A 20,461-nucleotide genomic window follows, 5' to 3' on the forward strand; every position below is an offset into this window, starting at 1 on the left:
TGGGGATACAAACATTCAGTCTGTAGCAGCCATTTTCATGGTGGACCACCAGAGCCAAGGGGCATGGACACCCTCCAATTTCTGTTTCTCCTGAGATCTGGCCATTAATCTCTTCCTGGGTTCCTGCATACGTTTCTTGAGGCAACTTGAATGAACCTCTTTTCCTTGCCTTCAAAAGCCCATCCAGGGAACTTTCTAGAACTAGATTTGCTTCTCATCAAATACTTCTCTGTAGGACTGCTCCCCCAGCAACCCCTGATTTCATCTCATTCAGTCCTGCCCTCCAAAGCCAGGCCAGGGGACAACCAGGGAGGCATCAAACACAGGAGCTAAAACCTGAAACCAACAACAACGCAGCAACTTTTCAGGGCTCCAACGGGCTGGTTGGAACCTCTTTGCCTAGTATTTCCCGATTACTTGATAGGAAACCACTATCTACAAGTGACACTCAAGGGCAGGGGCAGGAACCTTCTGGAGGATGGTGAAACAAGAGGAGCGTGTCTTCCCCCAGGCTGTCCTCCCAGAAGGCTTTCCTAAAATGCATTTCATTTCCTGAGTTAGAGTAGATACTAAGTTCTTTCTTGGGACAAGCGTTAGTTTCTCCTTGCAGGCCAGAAAGATGCTGCTTGTTCCTCAGACCCTTTTCTACTTTTTATATTTTCTTCTTTTTCCTCCTCTTTTTGATGGCATTAACCCTTGACTCTACTCAATGGTCTTTAGCAGTTTTTGTCTTTTCTAGTCTTCTTCTTGATGGGAAAGTATTTTCCCTGCCTGTCTATATCTAGCTTTTTTGTTCTTGATGGTTTACTACGGACATTTATCCTTTTATTATCTTTTCCCTGTTGTGTTTTTGCTCCTTTGAAGGTCTTAGCTTTTATTTGCTGTTACTTTTCATGTTGTTTACTTTTTGTACATAATTTTACTTTGTTTCCTTGTAAAATATTTAATTTTTATTTAAAACATTCTTAAATACCTAGTTTTAAAAATAATAATTCTTAAGGTTTGGTTTATTTATTTATTCTGTTTTATCCTTTTCCAACTTCTGTTTCTGGCTTTAAATTTTTTATTTTAATTTTCATCTCTTCCTCTGTTTTTTAAATTTATAGTTAGTTTTACGATTTGTTTCTATCATAGCCTGCAAGAGGGGTGGGTGCAGGAATGATAGCAATTGGAAGAGGCCACACAATGCAAGGGGATGATGGGCCACCTTCCTCCTGTCCTTCTGAGCTACTCTGCAGGCACCCTCAGAGGCTCCTGAAATGACTCCCCGTCGCTCTGTAATTAACATTTGTCCTGCTTTGGGGCAGCCCAGCATCTTTTGAGTACTCTGGCATCTTTAAGGTATCAGCTTTCTTCTTCACACTTGTCACCACAGTGCTATAAAACCCAGGATGCTCTACACTGGGGCACCACATCCATGTTCCAGGTAGGAGGAAGGAGGGAGGGGTTGAGTCTGTGTGAAGGAAACACAAGCTTCTCCATGAATTCCCTACACTCTTCTGCTTATGTCTCGTTGGCTAGAACTGTGCATCCCTAGCTCTGAGGGAGTCTGGGGTAGTGAGAATAATATAGAACTCTCTAACTTTGTCAAAGCCTTTACTTTTTTTTTTTCTTAAAATAATCTCAAATTTAGAGAAAAGTTGCAAGTATGGTATAAAAACCTCTTTTCCCTGAACTGCTGAGAGTAAGTTGCCAACTGATGCCCCAGCACCCCTGAAAAATTTGTGTGTTTCCTACAAAAAAGGGATATTCTCCTACATATTGTATAACTACAACACAACCATGGAGATCAGAAAATTGACATTGGTGTAGTACCACCTTTTAATCCCTAGATATTGTTAATGTTTTGCTATTTGTCCCAAGAATCTCCTTTATACCGAAAGTATCCACTTTGGAATCACATGTTGCATTTAGTCGCTGCTTCTCTTTAGTCTCTTCCATCTGAACCAATTCCTCAGTTTTTCCCTGACTTTCATGACTTTGACTCTTTTGAAGATTATAGGCTAATTATTTTGTAGATGTCCCTCATTGTTTCCTCCTGATTATTTTCAGGTTATGCATCTTCAGCAGGAATATCACAGGAGTGACCTGTTTTTTTCATTGCACCCTAATAGGTGAGGCTTGACATCAGTTTATCCCGTTACTGAAGAGACTTTCATTACTTACGTTGGTGTCTGCTGGGCTTCTCCACTATGACATTTTTCTTTTCTCCTTTGTAACTAAAAAGTATTTTATAGGCAGTGCTTTGAAACTAGAGTCTGTCATACAGAGTAAAGTAAGTCAGAAAGAGAAAGACAAATACTGTATGCTAACACGTATATATGGAATTTAAGAAAAAAAAATGTCATGAAGAACCTAGGGGTAAGACAGGAATAAAGACACAGACCTACTAGAGAATGGATTTGAGGATATGGGGAGGGGGAAGGGTAAACTGTGACAAAGCGAGAGAGAGGCATGGACATATATACACTACCAAACGTAAGGTAGATGGCTAGTGGGAAGCAGCCGCATAGCACAGGGAGATCAGCTCCGTGCTTTGTGACCGCCTGGAGGGGTGGGACAGGGAGGGTGGGAGAGAGGGAGACGCAAGAGGGAAGAGATATGGGAACATATGTATATGTATAACTGGATTCACTTTGTTATAAAGCAGAAACTAACACACCATTGTAAAGCAATTATACTCCAATAAAGATGTAAAAAAAAAATCCCATTTTGAATCCCATTCTTCAACAAACATTTAATTAATTTAGACCAGGAGTCAACAAACTCTTTGTGTAAAGGGCCAGAGTTATTACTATCTAGTAAGTATTTTCAGATTTGCAGGCCAGGAAGCCAAGTTGAGGATATTATGTAGGTACTTTCATAATGAGAGGAAAAAATTTTTCCAGAACATTTTCACTGATGAAATTAAAAATATAATTATTGAGTACAAATTTTTTTGTAGTGCAGATATCCTAATGAGAATAGAATTCTTTTGGGGGTGGAGGGAAGATTAGACTTAACTGGAGTTCAAGGTCAGTGTTCCCAATTATCAAACTGATTGCAAATGTTCCTCTGCAAAAATCATTCTGAGCCTGTGGGCCATACAGAAACAGAGGGTTGGATTTGGTCCACAGGCCATCGTCTGCTAACTCATGGATTTGTCTTTTACTCAATGGGTTACATTCTGTTGCTAACATGAATTTTGATGTTGAAATTTTCTCTGAGTTGACTGGTACAAGCTCCTTCAAGCTGGCCTCTGTGTCCTTTTGCCACATCCCCATCATACTTTGAGCACTTCCTTGCCTTTGGCACAAGGTGTTCTAGGCTCCTTTTGCCTGTTCTCTGCCCCAGCCTTGAAAGCAACCATATCTTCACAGAGCCCTAGTGTCTTTCAGCACAGAGTGATACTCAGAAGCTGAGCTCTGGGTGCCAGGGATGCTCATTGCTCCTGGGGTGTTACTCTTCCCAGGCCCTCTCAGGGGGCAGAGCTAGGATATACATGTGTGTTTACCAATGCCTCCAATTCCAATCTAATACCACAGGGTATGTTTCTACATAGAAACACAGGGGTGTTTCTACTTTTTCTCCCTTTCCACACTTGCAACTTCTTTTTCTAACAGAGAGAAACCTGGCTCCCACTATAATTAAATTACTTTCTCATTTAATCAATGCCCCCTGTAAGTAACCACCTTCCCATTCCCGTTCCCAGCCCTGCCCCTTACTGATGCTCCCTTCATCTTGCTCAGGCTCTGATAACCTTCCCTGGGCCACACTTGTGTGTGGAGGTCAGGTCATCATGCCCAGGCTCTGACTCCCATGACAAGCTGCCCTTTTACTTGGAACCTCTACTCACTTGTTTGGGCTGACAGCCCAGGATGGATGCTACCTTTTTACGGTTCACATCATGAATGTCTTCCTCACACCCCTCCCCCTGGACTCCAGCACCTTTTCTGGGCTATCCCCACATGGATACCCTTCTCACTTTGCTTGGGTGCTGACTCCCCACATCAGCATTTCCCCTGCTTTTGTGGATGCCTCGCTACTCCGCTCTGGCTCTGACACCACATGCCAGATCACTCCTCTCCATGGATGCCTACCTTGCTCTGCCTTACCTAACAGCTTCAGGACTGAATTGCTCAGGAAGGGGAAGGAGTAAGACTGCTTTTAAAAATCTTTACATAGTTACTGAGATTTTTTTTTTGAGATCTAATAATAGCTAATGCTCATGGTGCTTACTGGGTGCTGGGCATTGTTCTAAACACTGTATACTGAACTCAGGTAATTCTCACAGCCTCTATAGGAGGTTGTATAATTATAATCTCTAGGTCATAAATAAAGAAATTGAGGAACAGAGAGGTTTAGTGACTTGTCCAAGGTCACTCATCTCATAAGTGATGGAACCAGGACTCAGGCAAATAAGTTCACCACACACCACAAGCAAAACTCTTCAGATACAGTTAAGCTCCACAGTGAACTGTCCCTGTTTTCATTTCTTTTCTTGTGTTTCCCAGAGAAAACACTATAGTCATTTGGTATAAGTTATTCCTATGCATATATTTGTACTTTCATTATACATATAGTATAACTTTGCATGCTTTTAAATTTTATGAATATTATACTGAAAGCATGACCTTGCAAATTTCTTTTTTTTCTATCTACTTCATGATTTTAAGACTTATTCTTATTGCAATGCATAGCTTTAGTTCATTCCTTGAAATTGCTATATAATATGTTGTATGAATATACCACAATTTATTTACCCAAATACTGTGGGTGGACAGTTTAGGTTGTTCACAATTTTCCACTATTAAAAGCATTGCTGGAATTTCCCTGGTGGTGCAGTGGTTAAGAATCCGCCTGCCAATGCAGGGGACACGGGTTCGAGCCCTGGTCTGGGAAGATCCCACATGCCAGGGAGCAACTAAGCCGTGCGCTACAACTACTGAGTCTGCTCTCTAGAGCCCGTGAGCCACAACTACTGAGCCCACATTCTGCAACTACTGAGGCCCACATGCCTAGAGCCCGTGTTCCCCAACAATAGAAGCCACCGCAATGACAAGCCTGCACACCGCAATGGAGTAGCCCCCACTCGCCGCAACTAGAGAAAGCCTGCGCACAGCAACAAAGACCCGACGTAGCCAAAAATAAATAAATAAATAAATAAACAAAAATAAAAGCATTACTGAAATAAACATTTTTGTCTTTTTATGCAATTGTGCATGTTTCTTTAGAATATGTGCTTAGCAGTGGAATAAGCTATGTGCATCTTCAACTATGCCTAAGTATTTTTCCAAAATGGTTTTTACTAGTTTACATTCCAACTAGGGGTGATTGAGTTCACGTTTTTTCACTTCCTTGCCAGTGTCTAGTATTGTCAGACTTTTAAAATTTTTCTAGTCTGATGTGTGTAAATATTCTTATTAATTTTCTAATTTACATGTCCCTGATTACTAGTGAAGTTGAGAATATTTTCATAAATATACAGAATTTGGGGTTTTCTCTTTGGTGAATTATCTGTTCATATCATCTGTCTATTGAGTTTATAATTTTCTTACTGTTTGAGGAATTTTTCAAAGTATGAAATGGATGTAAATTCTTTGCTCAGTTATAATTTCTCCTATTGTGTGGCTTGTTTTTTTCATTTAATAGATGGTATTTTTGTTGCACAGAAGATTATAATTTTCAGGCAATCAAACTGATTACTTTTTTATGGTTTACATTCTTTGCATGTTGTTTAAAAATGTCTTCCCTACACAAAAGGCATAAAGATATATCTGTATTTTCTTTTTAGAGTTCTAAAGTTTTGCTCTTGAAACATCTAAGTATCTACTCATTTGAAATTTATTTTTGTGAATATTACGAGGTAAATATCTAATTTCATTTTTTTTCATATGGATACCTAATTGTCTCTGCATCATTTATTTAGAAGTCTGTCTTTTCCCTGTTGATTTAGGATGCCATCTCTGTTGTTTACCAGGTTTCCACATGTGTGGGTCTGTTTCTGGTTTCTTTAATCTGTTCCACTGGACTGTTTGTCTCTCCCTGTATGAATACTACACTGTCTTAATTATAGTAGTTTTTAGAAACAAGTCCTCATATCTATTAGGGCAAGACTCTCCTCCTTTTGTCATGGCTGAACTTGGCTCTTTGCTTTTCCGTATTAATTTTATAATCAGCTTGTCAAGTCTTTTGTTTCTTAGCTTTTTACAACTTTATTAAGTTACATGTACAAAACCTGCACATTTTTAACATGTACACTTTGTTGAGTTTCAACATAGGTGTATACCCATAAAGTCATTGGCACAATCCAATAAATTAATATCCCTGTAGCAAACAGACTCTGTGAGCTGCTCTAGCAAATTAATTGAACCCAAGGAGGGGGTGTTGGGAACCTCTGATGTATAGCCAATCATTCAGGAGTACAGGTAACGACAATGTGGACTTGTGACTGATACACTGAATTGGAGGGGGTCATTGGAACTTCCAATCTACAGTGGGTTGGTCAGAAGCACAGATGATAACCTCGGCCTGCAACTTGCATCTGAAGTGGGTGGGGGTGGGGAGTCTTGTGAGACTAAGCCCTTAATCTGTGGAGTCTGATGATTTCTACAGGTGGATAGTGTCAGAATTGAGTTGAATTGTAGACAACTGGGGTCTGAGAATTGTTTGTTGTTGTTATGGAAAGCACCTCCACGCCTGCAGTGGAACTGGGTCCCAGAACCCCAAATATTCATGAATTGGTGTATCTTTCCATTTGTTTAGGTCCTCTCAGCAATGTTTTATACTTTTGAGTTTAAATATCTTGTACATTTTTTGGCAAATTTATCCCTGGATTGTATTTTTATGCCATTATAAATGGTATTTTAAATTTTCAATTTCTTTTTTTTTGTTGCTAATATATAGAAATACACTTGATTTCAACCTTGTATCATGCAACCTTGATGAACTCACTAAAAAGTTCTGTAGCTTTTTTTTTCTTTTGGTAGATTCCCTAGGATTTTCTATATAGAATATCATGTCACTTGAAAGTACAGACATTTTCACTTCCTTCTTTCCAATATGTATGCCTCTTACTTCTCTTTCTTTCCTTATTGCATTAGCTAGGACCAAGCTGTCTTATAAAGTCATTATGGCACCAAATTGACTGCCATAAAGTCATTCATAATATTCCTTTATTAATGCTTTAATGTCTGTAGGATCTACAGTGCTTACCCCTCCCTCACTCTTGATATTGGTAATATATGTCTTCTCTGTTATTTTTCTGATCAATCTGGCTAGAAATTTATCCATTTTATTGATCTTCTCCAGGATTCAGCTTTTGGTTCCATTGATTGTTCTTTGTTATATTTTGGTTTTCAATTTATTTTCTGCTCTTTATTTCCTTTCTTCTGCTTTGGGTCTAATTTTTCTTTTTTTCCTAATTCCTTCAGGTAGAAGTTGAGGTTATTGATTGTAAATCTGTATACCTTTCTAACATTAGTGTCTAGTGCTATAAATTTTCCTCTAAATCTTGCTTTAGCTATACCGCACATATTTTTATATGTCTTATTTTCATTTTCATTCAGATCAAAGTATTTTCTAATGTCCCTTGTGAATATTTGTTTGAAACATGAGATGTTTTCAGAAGTGTTGCTTAGTTTACAAATACTTGGGAAATTTTCAGGTATCTTCCTATTCTTAATATCTAATATATTCCCTTTTTGGCCAGATAATGTATTTTGTATGATTTGAATCATTTGAAATTTTTCATGACTTGCTTCATGGCCCAAATTATCTATCTTAGTATTTGTTCCATGGGCACTGGAAAGCAATGTGTATTCTGCTGCTGTATCACAGAGTGTTCTCAAAATATCAGTTAGGTCCAATTGGTTGTAGGTTTGTTCAACTCTACTTTATCCTTGCTATTTTTTATCTACTTGTTCTATCAATTATTGAAATGGGAATGTTGAAAACTCCTGTTGTAATTGTGGATTTGTCCACTTCTTCTTGTGTTTCTATTAGGTTTTCTTTCATGTATTTTGAAACTCTAATATTAGGTACATAAATATTTTAGGACTATTGCTTCCTCTTAAGGAATCGACCCCTTTATCACTATGAAATGACTCTCTTTTTCCTGGTGATATTTCTTGTTCTGAAACTTGCTTTGTCTGATATTTGTATAGTCACTACAGCTTTCTTTTGAAATAGTAACATGATACATCATTTTCATCCTTTTACATTTAATCTGTCTTTTCCTATATATTTAACATGGGTATCTTAGAAAATAATTGTCTGTTTAAAAAATCCAATCTGACAATTTGCCTTTTGGTTAGACTGTTAAGACTAACTGTATTTAATGTGATTATTGACATGGTTGGGTTTAAATCTATTATCTTGCTATTTGTTTTCTATTTGTCTCTTCTTAATTTCCTTTATCCTTTTTTTTCCTGTCATCTTTTTGGTTGATAATTTTAATGATTCTACTTTATCTTCTTTATTAGCTTATTAGCTATACTCCTTTATATTATTCTTTTCGATTGTTGCTTTAGGGTTTATAGTATTCATCTATAACTTATACAGTCTATCTTTACAACTTCGTGTAAAACATACCATCTGTACAAAGTATATTTGCATTTCTTCCATCCCAACTTTTGTGCTATTGTTGTCATATATTTTACTTCAACATATGTCATAAACCCTATAATAAATTATTATTATTATTACACTAAACAGTAAATTATCTTTTAAATGTATATTTTTAATTATTTAAAATTTATATTTACACAAGTATTTACCATTTCCAGGAATTTCTTTTATTCTTTTATGTAGATTCAAATTTTCACCTAGTATCATTTTCCTTTTGTACTTCCTTTAACATTTCTTATACTGCTGGTCTGCTTGTGATCGTCTCTCTTTGCTTTAAGAGTTTATCACTAGTTTTAAGCAATTTGATCATGATATGTCTTGATGTATTTTTCATGTTTGTTCTGCTTAGGGTTCATTGGGATCTGTAAGTTTACAGTTTTGATCAAATTCAGAAAATTTTTAGTAATTATTTCTTTAAATATGTTTTCTGTTCCTCTTTTCTGGGTCTCTGATTATATGTATATTATGCAGTTTGATGTTGTCCCTCAGTTCACTGATGCTTTGTTTATTTTTATCAGACTTTTTCTTGGTGTTACATTTTTAATTGTTTCTATTGCTATGACTTTCGGTTTTTAAAGTCTTTTCTTGTAGAGAGTCTAATAATATGTTATAATCTCATCTAGTACGTTTTTCAACCTATAGAATTTGATTAGATATTTTGTTATGTCCTCCATATCTCTCCTTATCATGTACACTCATTCCTCTACATTCTTGAACACACAGAGTATATTTATCATTATGTTTTAATGTTCTTGTCCACTTAATTCTATCATCTGTGTCATTTCTGAATTTGTTTCAATAAATTTACTTTTCTCTTCATTAAAGGTTATATTTTCCTGTCTCTTTACATGCCTTGGCTCATGGGCCCGGCCACTCTGTGGCATGTGGGATCTTACCGGACTGGGGCATGAACCCTTGTCCCCTGCATCGGCAGGCAGACTCTCAACCACTGCGCCACCAGGGAAGCCCTCATGCCCTCTTTTGAAACCTTTTTTCCCCTTGGCCTTTGGGAAATCACTCTCATCACTCTCTTCCTACCTCACTGGCAGCTCCTTCTCAGTCTCTTTTGCTAGCTCCTCCTCATCTTCCTGACTTTTTTACCCATACTTACTACCTAGATGGTCCACCAAGTCCATGGCTTTAAATACCATTTATATATTGATGATTTCCAACTTTACATCCCTATTTCCACCCCTTATCCTGCATTTAACTCCTCTCTTCAACTGCCTACTTATTATACATCTCCACTGGATATTCAATAGATATTATTAAACAAGTCTCAAACTAAACTGATCTTCCCCCTCAAATCCATGTACCCTGTAGTCTTCTCCTTCTCCATAAATGGCATCGCCACGCTACCAGTTATTCAGGTAAAAATATTGGGGCTAGTCTTTGCTCCTGTCACATTCACATGCAGTCCACCAGCAAATTCTGTCAGCTGCACCTTCAAGTCCAATAATTTATTACCACCTCTACCGTACGCAGTAGTCTCAACTGCCACCAAATTCTCCAACAGCTTCTTATTCCACGTAGAGTAGAGGCTCAAAGTCTTTGCTATGGCTCACAAGGCCATTCACGATTAGTCACCCTTGCTAATTCTCTGACTTCATCTCCTACTCCTCCACGCTCACTCTGATTCTACCACCCTTACCCTCTTGCACATTCCCTCCTTGTTCACCTGCACCTACTATTTCCTCTTTCCAGAGCACTTTTCCCCCAGCTATCCCCATGGCTTACTCCATCACTTCATTTGGGTCTCTACTCACATGTCACCTTACCAAAGAGACTGTATCATCTTTCCTGCCTTATTCATCTGTAAACATTTATAACCACTTGCCAAGTTGTTGATTAAGTAATTATCTATTTCAGCCCCACCTCCCACCCCCACTAGAATGTACCATGACAGCATGACTGAGAATTACTACCATTGGCTATATAATAAATTATTTTATTTATTTATGCATTAGAGAAGTCCAAACTGGTAAGTACTGGAAAACGTCTATTGGACTGGGCAGCTGGAAGGACTAACAACATTGAGAGCAGTTTGTGCAGGTTGTTGTTGGCTGGAGGCACCAGACTGCAGTGGGTTGAAGACGTCCTTTCCTTCACAGTCTCCTAGTTCTTCCCTCAAAAAACTCTTCCTCGCCCTTCACAGCTCTCAGTCCTAATAGTCACACGGTCATAGCTGTGTACGAAACACTCCCCATGGGGCATTGTCAGTCCCTGCTCTCCAGCAGGGCACAGTCTGGTGGAGGAGGGCCCAGGGAGCTCCCAATCAGATGGTGTGTGTGTGTGTGTGTGTGTGTGTGTTTGTGTGTGTGTGTGTGTGTATGCAGAAATAATAATCACTAAAAAACAACAAAGGTAAAAAAGCAAATCAGGAAGACACCTAAAGTCAAATGAATGCATGCTAAAGGGATGCCCGAGAGAAGAGGTTGACTCCGGAAGGAAGGCAGGGACACCCCTGCTGGCTCTGCAACACCAGGACCAACTGGGACATGAAGTCTGTAATTCATAGCCGATCAATCCTGGAGGGCCCAGTGCTCTGACCCCTTTGGAAACTGCTCTCTTCTCTGACAGCTGAGCCCCTCTCCTCGGAGGCCTAGGGCAGGAAGGTTTCTCTGTGAGATGTGCTCTGGTGCCCCGCAGCCAGGATGATGGACGAGGAGGCAAGAGAGCTGCTCAGGGTGGCTGAGACCTGTGGGGCTGAGCAGGGAGAGAAATATGGCAGCGATACAGCTCTGTGTGTAGAGAATGATGAAGGCTCAAAGGCAGAACCCTGGGGAGCACCAAGTTTAGCAAGGGGAGTGCATGAAGAAAGCAGAGAAGGGCTGTCAGAAAAAGATGGAGAAAACAAGAAATGCGAAGACAGTTTCACCATGAGAGAGGGAACGCCAAGAGTGACTGCTGAATTCTCCAGAGAGGTGCCTGCTGTAAGGCCTGGAAACACCTCCTTTAGATTTGATTGTTAGGAGATCTCTGGGGAAATTGGGGAGAGCAGGATCAATGGGCTGAGCAGCAAATGGAAAGTGAGGAAGGGTGAGTGGGGTGCCAGATTTAGCAAATAAAAATAGAGGATACCCAGTGAAATTTGAATTTATCTGAAATTTGAATTTAAGATAAACAATGAATAATATTTTTAGTATTAGTAGAATAAACCAATTATTCGTGGTTTATCTGGAATTCACATTTAACTGGGCATTCTGTACTTTGTGTAGTAATCCTAACAGGGTGGCATGTGGACTTCTCTCTCAAGCAACGTGGCTGGGAATAAAAGATGAGTACCAGGGACATAAATGGAAGGGGACCCAGGTCAACGGAAAATTATGTCTAGATGGGATTGTCTGAGCATGTAGAGCAGACAACAACACTTCCTGTGGTCTGTTTGTAGGCTGAAGGGAAAGAGCCCATAGTGGGAAAGGTTAAGGACACAGTTGAGGGAGTAATTGATTATGTAAACCATGGGCCTCTAGCCAGGGTGAGAAATCACTTCCCATCCATAAAAAGCAGACAGTCCCTCCCCAGCCCTCCATCCCACAAAAAGTTCAGGAAACACAAATTTCCAATTTTAATTTGCAAGTTGTTTGCTGCTACTTTGAAACTACAGGATTGTGGGTTTAATATGGACTCCTTCCAGTAAAAATCTTTTTATTTTGTTCTTTTTCTTGGTGTTTTAATGGACCACCATAGTTGCAAACATTTTTCTAAATAGATGAATCCACTTTGTCAACTTCGTGTCTCAAAATCCCATCACCAGAGCAAATCATTTTTAATGGCTAGATTCCATTACCAGTTCAGGCCACAAGCCTGAGTTTTTGAAGCAAATTAATCAGATTAGTGCTGTAACCCAGCTCCTCCCTCCTCTTTTTCTCTATTTTAAATCTTACTGTGAATGGTGAATTTGTCAAAGCCCCTTTTGATGATGAAAGATTGATAGCATTGGAGTCACCACATAATATATTCAACAGCTGTTTTTCTTCCTCATTACACCCTATTCCAGGGTCACATCTGGTTTGAAAAACTGGAAAAATGATGTCTTTTTGTTTATTTTTGTTCATTTTCCTCTAATTCCTTAGATTTCTGCCAGATTGGTAGCCTTCGTGACTCTTTTGTTTCTATGCTTGTGAGACAGAAAGGAAAAAGCACCCCCCTTTCCTCAACTCCTAACCCTAAGTCTGTCTGGTCTTAGCCCAGTCCACAAAGGCTAATTCTTTGCTGGGTTTTAGGCATGTGGGCCTCACAGCAGAAGCAGCACTGTGGCTTCCACTGCCTTTCCTAAGAATGTCCCTGGCTGCTGTTGTGACGTTAGCAATGTCCCTCCTTCATAAGGGTCTCTGAGACTTTTAGTAAGGAAAAAATAAATAAGTAGATAACAACATTGGGATACACAAATTCCTTTTTTCCCAAATTACTTGTTCTATATTAGCTTCAAAATAAGTGTTCACCAGCTTTGTGCTAAAGAAAGCACCAGTGGACTGCCCACAGTACTGCTTGTTCTGTTTCTGATCAGCTCCAGGCATCAGCAGAATCCATGTAAGTGGAGAACAATTGCTTTGAACAGATATCCTCAAGATAATCCATAATTTTTCCTTTTGCTTCCTCTCTCTTAGTACTCTGATTACAGGTTGGTCGTCTTTGACACCTGGAATTCAAGACTGGGTCGGGGGAGGTTATGTTTGGGACCTGATCGCAAATGAAATATCTCTACGCAGTTAATGAGTAATTTAAGACTTTTTCTATGGTGCTTATCCCAAAAAGTAGACAAGTGCAGAGAGGGCTGGAGTTAAGCTGGGGCCAGGACAGGACATGAAAGGGAAATTTCTTTATGGATCAAAATATTTGCAGAGTTTCAAGCAGGCGTGGTACCAACAGGCCCCTCTGTTGACTGCTTCCTTCTGCTAAGCTCACCAGGGCATCAGGGTGGAGTGGCTCAGTATCGGGGACGATGTCTCCTGGAACATGTGGCCTAAATCACCTTATCTGAAAGTTGAAGCTCTCAAACTGTTCAAGCCAGAAAGGACTTTGAAGTCCCTGTAGCCCAGGGTCTGCCTGACTTTTAATTTCATGGTCTGTTAGGACTTGGGAGGGAAATAGTTTAAACAATAACAGGTTGTCAATTTTTATTTTGCTTATTGAACAAATAAAATATTCATCTTCTGTCATCATTTCAAAAAAGGCACTTTAACATAAAAATATGAAAGACTTATTCTTACTCTTAACATAAAGGTTATATCCCAGTTCTTTCCCAGAAGGTCAGTGTCAAGCTTACACCAACGTTACACAAATATATTAGAATACGTGTGTGGACGTGCATGCATCCAAATGCACACATGCTTTTCATCATGGCACAAAGGAAACACCTGGTAAATAACAGTCATTATTATTATATTTCCACAGACCAGGAAGTCTTCATAAACTGGCCTCTGGGAACTGCAGATAGAGCATCCCTTTCCTCTTCCAGGTAAGGAAAAACTGGTCTAGAGTAGACGTGACTTGTCCAGCTAAGGTCCATGACCAGTTACTGAACATACTGAATAACTTGAGTAGAACTCAAGTCTCTTGACCAAGTATGATGTATCTCTGAAGTTTCCTAGAAAAAATTGAATTTGGCAAATGGCTGGAATCACTGGGCATCTGTCCAGTGTCTGGAGGGATGGGCAGGGAGCTAGCACTTTAGTGGGGCACAATGAGGTCGGTCAAGAGCCACCAGGAGGTCTGGCTACTGCTGCCTTCCTTTCCAACCCCAGAGAAAAATGAGAACAGGAGTAGGTTACCACCTGGGGGTGAGGGGTGAGGGAGTCCCCACGTGAGGCAAGAGGAGGTGAGTAGCTGCACTTTGCAAATCTTCCTCTTTCTGCCTTCAGTCCCAACACAGAACACCTGCTGAGCCTCTCAGGTCCCGCCTCTCACAACTCCGCTGGGGGTGCCCCCCTCTGCTGCATGAGGTCCTGCCCTCCCAGTCACCAGTCACAGGGAGATGCCCCAACACTCTGACTTGTTTTTGCTGTTGTGATTTGGGGGCTATTCTTCATTTCCTAAGCCTTGGTGAGGGCCACTGGGTCAGGTAGGACTGTGTTTAGTGGCTGGTAACACACCCATGTCAGTGAGGCTGCTTTTCGATTTGACGTAGCAGGAAATCAGGTTGCCTGAGGCAGCCTCCTTCAGCCTCTCTGCTCCATCATCCTTTGCTTATGACTTTCATCCTCATGATTGCCTCCTGATCACATGTTCCAGTCAGGAAGAAGAAAAAAGACAATGATAAAAAAGGAAGGGGTGGGCCTATATCAGGAAATCCAACCTTTCTCACAAAAGCTCCAGTAGCTTCTGCAGATGCCTCATTGGTCAGAGCTATGTCAGAGCTCCTAGGTCCAAGGGAGGCTGGGAAATATGTTGTGTCTGAGCAACAAATTGTGATTTATTAGTAAGGAAAGAATGGATAATTGGTAAGAAACATTGTCTGCCAGGAAGGCATAATGAGTAAAATTGAGCCTCTTTGTTTCCCTTTATCTCTAAAGTCTACTTCACCAGGTCACATTTGAAGGAACTGTTAGTCCAGATCCAGAAACCTTGACATCTATATGGGTCTTCACTGAAACCTCCATGCACATGTGCAGTAGATCACACGGCACACCTAGCCAACCTTTTCTACAAGCCTCTTTATGCTATTATCTACCTCCTCTCAGTACTGCTCCAATCTCCCTCTCTTGCTAAACAAAGTAAAACAGGTCTCTCTTCACTCACACCTCTGACCTCCTGTCCTATGTTTCCATGTTTTCCTTCACTGGTCTCCGTGCCCTTTCTTGTGGAAATTGATTTGGTCTCTGGGCTTTTACAAGTCTAGGCCTCTACCCATCACCCCTGTAAGCACAGCCATGGCTGAAAACAAAGAATCTGGGAGATTACATTGGGGCCTGAAACACATCCTTTTATATTTCCCCAGCTACCCAGGTGATGAGTGAACCCATGTAAACTCCAGCCCTGCTTACACATACCACATCTGTAGACACCTGTCAGGGCCAGTGAGCCCCTCTCTGCTGCCATGGAGACCTGGCCGCAGCCTTCCCGCTCAGCCTCTGGCTCTCCTTGCACTCTGTTTTAGTCCAAATTTTCCCTCTCCAAGTTCATACCCATCCTATTGGATTCAGCCCAATAATTTTCATTTCCTCCTTCAAAGGCCTACTTAAGATAGACTCTGAGAAGACTCTCTCAGTTAACCTCGCCTGCCTCCAAGCCAGCCAGTCCACGGTGCTACTCTGAAATTAAGCCCCTGTTTTATATTATTCTTATTTGACTAGGTATTCAACTTTTGGATCTCATGTCTGTTTTCTTTATAGCTGTTTTGTCTCCACCATTAGGCTGTGAGCAACCTGAGGGTAAGGGTAGGGCCTGGGTCTCCCATCAACCCCTCAGAACAAGGGTTACTCTTTTTTTTCTAGCTGGTGTGTTTTGGGCACCTTCCATGTGTCAGACACTGAGGGAGGTGCTAAGGATATAAGGCAGATGCAGTCCCTGGCTTCCCTCTTCTGGTCCTTTTCCTACCCCCAGGATGGTGCTCTGTTGATCCATCTGACTGACCACTGTCATGATGGAGATGAGGGAGGACATTGGGATTCAGCCCCAGAGATGAGCCCCATCACTGTCTTCCTGGACTCCAAGTTCATACCACTGTGGCAGCTCCTCTGAAAAGTCCCCAGGTCTCCTCCCAGTATCCCGGCTTCCGGTGTTACTGCGTTGGCTCTGCCTGCCTGCCTACAGCACAGCCAGGGACTGAAGGAGCATTTATTCCAAATGAGGGCAGTCAGCTGAATTTCCAAGTAACAGATTTTTTCCACTTCAATTTTTCTCTTTTGCCCAAATAACACATTCATTTTGTGGAAAGGGGATGGGGCAGTTCTTCTAAGCGTTAAAGATTTTCTGAGGAATACCTGGGGGATGGGCAGGGCTCAGCCAAAGCCCTTCTCCTGTTGGGAGGGAAGGCAAGAGGAAGCAATGGAGAGGGCTCTCCAGCCCCCAAGGATGACCGAGGGGATGAGGTCAAGCCAGGGGGCCGAGCCTTTCTCCTCCCACCCGATTCTCCACCCACCATCCCTTCATCTCTTTCCCTTTTTTTGTCTTCTTCTCTTTCTCTCTTCTTTCCTGTTTTCTTCTGTCCCTCTCCTTCTTTGTTCATGAATTCATTCATTCATGCATTCTCTCAGTGGGCATTGCTTTAGCAGCTGCTGTATGTCAAACACTGTGCTATAAGCTAAAAATACAGAGTAAAAAAGTCAAGGCTCAAGGCTTTTACGGTCTAGGGCCTGTGGAGGGTGGGGCACCCAGATGACAGGCTGGGGGGAGGAGTGACAATTGGCAAAGAGAGTTAACTGCTAAGTCTCCAAGTACATTCAGAGTCTTAGGCAGTACATCTAAAACAGGGAAAACTGGGATCAAGGAGACAGAACTCAGAGAACCTCTAGTGTGTATCCATGCCTCCTGGCTCGTTCATCTCTCCTATCCTATCCTAGGCAGAGATATCTCAGTGGTAAAGAACATGGACTGTGTGAGCAGGCTGCCCCCCATTCAAATCCCAGGTCTACCACTTTCTGTGATCATAACAAGTCATCTAATCTTTTATTTATTTATAACAGATTTTCTTTTTCTAGGGCCATTTTGGGTTCCCAGCAAAATTCAGCAGAAAGTACAAAGAGTTCCCCATGTACAGCTGCCTCCCCCGCCAGGCACAGCCTCCCCTACTATCAACATCCTACACCAGAGCGGGGCGTCTGTTACAGTCGAGGAAACTACACTGACACATCATTATCACCCGAAGTCCATAGTTTACCTTCAGGTTCACTCTCAGTGTTGTACATTCTATGGGTTTTGACAAGTGTGTAATGACATGTAGCCACCAGTACACTGTAATTACAGAAATAGTTTCACTGCCCAAAAAACTCTCTGTGTTTGCCTTCCGTTGGTCTTTTTATTCTCAATTTCTTCTTCTTTGGGTGGTCATGGGGATAAAACGTGGTAGTATATTGTACATGAGTGCCTTGCTTTAGGTGTGAGTTATTAGTATAATATTCCCGTGAAAAGCCCAGAGGCCCTCCCCCAGTGGGGCCTGATCGTATTGCACGGTATTGGAGGAAGGAATGAACCAGGTGGTGAGGGGGAAACGCTCTCCGGAACAGTGAGATGACACGCTGCCTCAGCTGGTTGGGTGGTAGGCTACTTGGGGAGCAATAGTGGAAGGAGGATATGGAGACGCACAGGATTCCAAAGGGGCTCTGGACTACTCTCTGCTCCCGAAGTAGCCCATCCAACTTTATCCAGGCAGTCCTCTGTCTGCTCTTGGCCGGGGTTTAGAGAGCCTGCGTGAGTCCGGTCCACGTGGCTGATGTGGGGAGGGAGGGAGGGCTCATGCCCAGGCTGGGCCACGCTGGCTTTGGAGAAATTGTTCCTGAAAGTCCCTGGCAGGAAGAGGGCTGCTGTAGGCTGTTAATCTGCAATGCAAATCGACAAGTAAACAGTCTCCAATGAGAATCTCAGATGCCGGGTTCATTGCAGAGACCCAGACACTCATCCTGGGCTCCAGGTGGGGGCCAGCTAGAGGGAACCTGTGCATGAGCTGAGGCAGAGCTGCTGGCCTCTCGCCCCTCCCATATCCAGATAGGTATGTTGCCCAGGAGATCTCAGTCTCCTCCTGTCCCCAGACAGGCACAGGGAGAAGAAAGCTTGACAGTACAGATGGCACAAATATATCACCTGTTGTTCAGATGGGAAAACTCATTCTAGGGTCTGCTTGGGCTGACTAGACAGAGCAAATGAACTGGACCCTGGTGCTAGAGACATGGGTGGGCTGCGTGGTGGGCTTGGGAGTACACGCTCAGCCTCCACCTCCGTTGGGTCTGTCACCAGGCAGGGGCACAGCTGGGTTTGGGGGGAAGCCAGGTGCTTGCTGTATATATACTCAGAATTTATTGGCCTGTGGTAAGCATGGGTGGGGAGAGAGAGGATGGAATGGAACACATCTGGTGACCTGATGTTTTTGTTTTCCTACTCTTGCTTGGTTGAGGGCTCTTGCTGTGCTTGGGGCTGGAGGAAGAAGTCCGGAAAATGGGATGAGGCCCTAGAAGGGAAGATGGGGGCAGGGAGTGTACGTTACTTGGCTGGGCTCAGACAGGGAGAGCCAGTTTGATCCTGGGAAGGCCTCTGCACCTTACAGAGTGGGAGGGGGCTCAGTTTCCTCATGTGAAGATTCGATGAGGAAGAAAAGTATGATCACATGAACATTTAGCAGCATTTCCAACAGAGACAAACCCGGCAACCATACCCATACATAAACCCCAAAGAAGTCCGTAAACACATACGCCTGCAAGTATATGTGCAAACGCAGCCATCAGCTGTACGTACAATGAAAGCTCACGCATCTTACTTACACGCATGCTGCCTCTGAAGCACAGGCAGCCACGTTCATCCAGACCAGAGGGAGTCTTGCTGACCCTACAGATCAAGACCAACGTGCCTTGAACCATCATCACCCCTTGGATGTTGCAAAGCCTAACGCCCATCTCAAGTTTTCTGCATACTTCCAGAGGGCATGCCTGCTTTTGATGAATCATACAGGCCAGGGTCCCCCGGCCATTCCTCACGACAATCTCTGTTCCACATCACCTCCATGCAGACAGAGAACACGGCAGAAACACTCTCAAGGCTTCCATGATGTGGCAAGCTTAGGAAGATTTGAAGAAATGTACATTATAACAATGCAAAAAACTCAAATAATAGATATTTCTGTTCTTATTTTTAAAAACCTATTGGTCATTCTCACAACTCCAGATCCAGACATTCTCCACCTTATTCAGCAAATCTTCTTTCCCCTCTTCTCTGTTGTCTTATTCTCAGGGGCAAAATCCAAATTCCTCTCATTTTCTTGCATGGAGCAACTCAGCTGTCTCCAACCTCTGTCCCCAACCTTGGCTCCTGAACCCCCTTAAGATAGCCAAAAACTCACTGGAAACTCTGAAATAGCCCTGGTGGCTTGCTGATTAAGGCCATCTGCCTCTCCCATCTTCCTCTAGAGGGGTAATATATATATACATATATATATACATATATATATATATATAAAAACATCTTTATTGGAGTATAATTGCTTTACAATGGTGTGTTAGTTTCTGCTTTATAACAAAGTGAATCAGCTACATATATACATATATCCCCATATCTCCTCCCTCTTGCGTCTCCCTCCCACCCTCCCTATCCCACCCCTTTAGGGGGTCACAAAGCACCAAGCTGATCTCCCTGTGCTATGTGACTGCTTCCCACTAGCTATCTATTTTACATTTGGTAGTGTATATATGTCCATGCCACTCTCTCACTTCGTCCCAGCTTACCCTTCCCCCTCCCCGTGTCCTCAAGTCCATTCTCTACATCTGCAACTTTATTCCTGTCCTTCCCCTAGGTTCTTAAGAACCATTTTTTTTTATTTTTATTTTTTAGATTCCATATATGTGTGTTAGCATATGGTATTTGTTTTTCTCTTTCTGACTTACTTCAGACTGTATGACAGTCTCTAGGTCCATCCACCTCACTACAAATAACTCAATTTCGTTTCTTTTTATGGCTGAGTAATATTCCATTGTATATATGTGCCACATCTTCTTTATCCTTTCATCTGTCAATGGACACTTAGGTTCCTTCCATGTCCTGGCTATTGCAAAGAGAGCTGCAATAAACATGTGGTACATTATTCTTTTTGAATTATGGTTTTCTCAGGGTATATGCCCAGGAGTGGGATTGCTGGGTCATATGGTAGTTCTATTTTTAGTTTTTTAAGGAACTTCCATACTGTTCTCCATAGTGGCTGTATCAATTT

At 41.8% G+C, this 20,461-nt stretch overlaps 1 long non-coding RNA gene across 3 annotated transcripts in view; it reads left to right on the forward strand.

The window, feature by feature from the left end:
• The window catches only part of LOC132508662 (uncharacterized), a 93,334-nt gene that overhangs the window by 44,940 nt on the left and 27,933 nt on the right, over positions 1-20,461 (forward strand). For 2 of the 3 annotated variants that reach the window (XR_009536734.1, XR_009536730.1), the window contains one exon: positions 14,005-14,068. This is a non-coding gene — a long non-coding RNA (uncharacterized LOC132508662). Of the gene's footprint in view, positions 1-14,004; positions 14,069-15,122; positions 15,216-15,781; positions 15,869-20,461 lie in introns of those variants that run through there. The other variant, XR_009536731.1, reaches the window with a different exon arrangement.

Source organism: Lagenorhynchus albirostris, chromosome 2 (assembly GCF_949774975.1).
Source record: "Lagenorhynchus albirostris chromosome 2, mLagAlb1.1, whole genome shotgun sequence".
In the NCBI taxonomy this organism is placed as follows: domain Eukaryota; kingdom Metazoa; phylum Chordata; class Mammalia; order Artiodactyla; family Delphinidae; genus Lagenorhynchus; species Lagenorhynchus albirostris.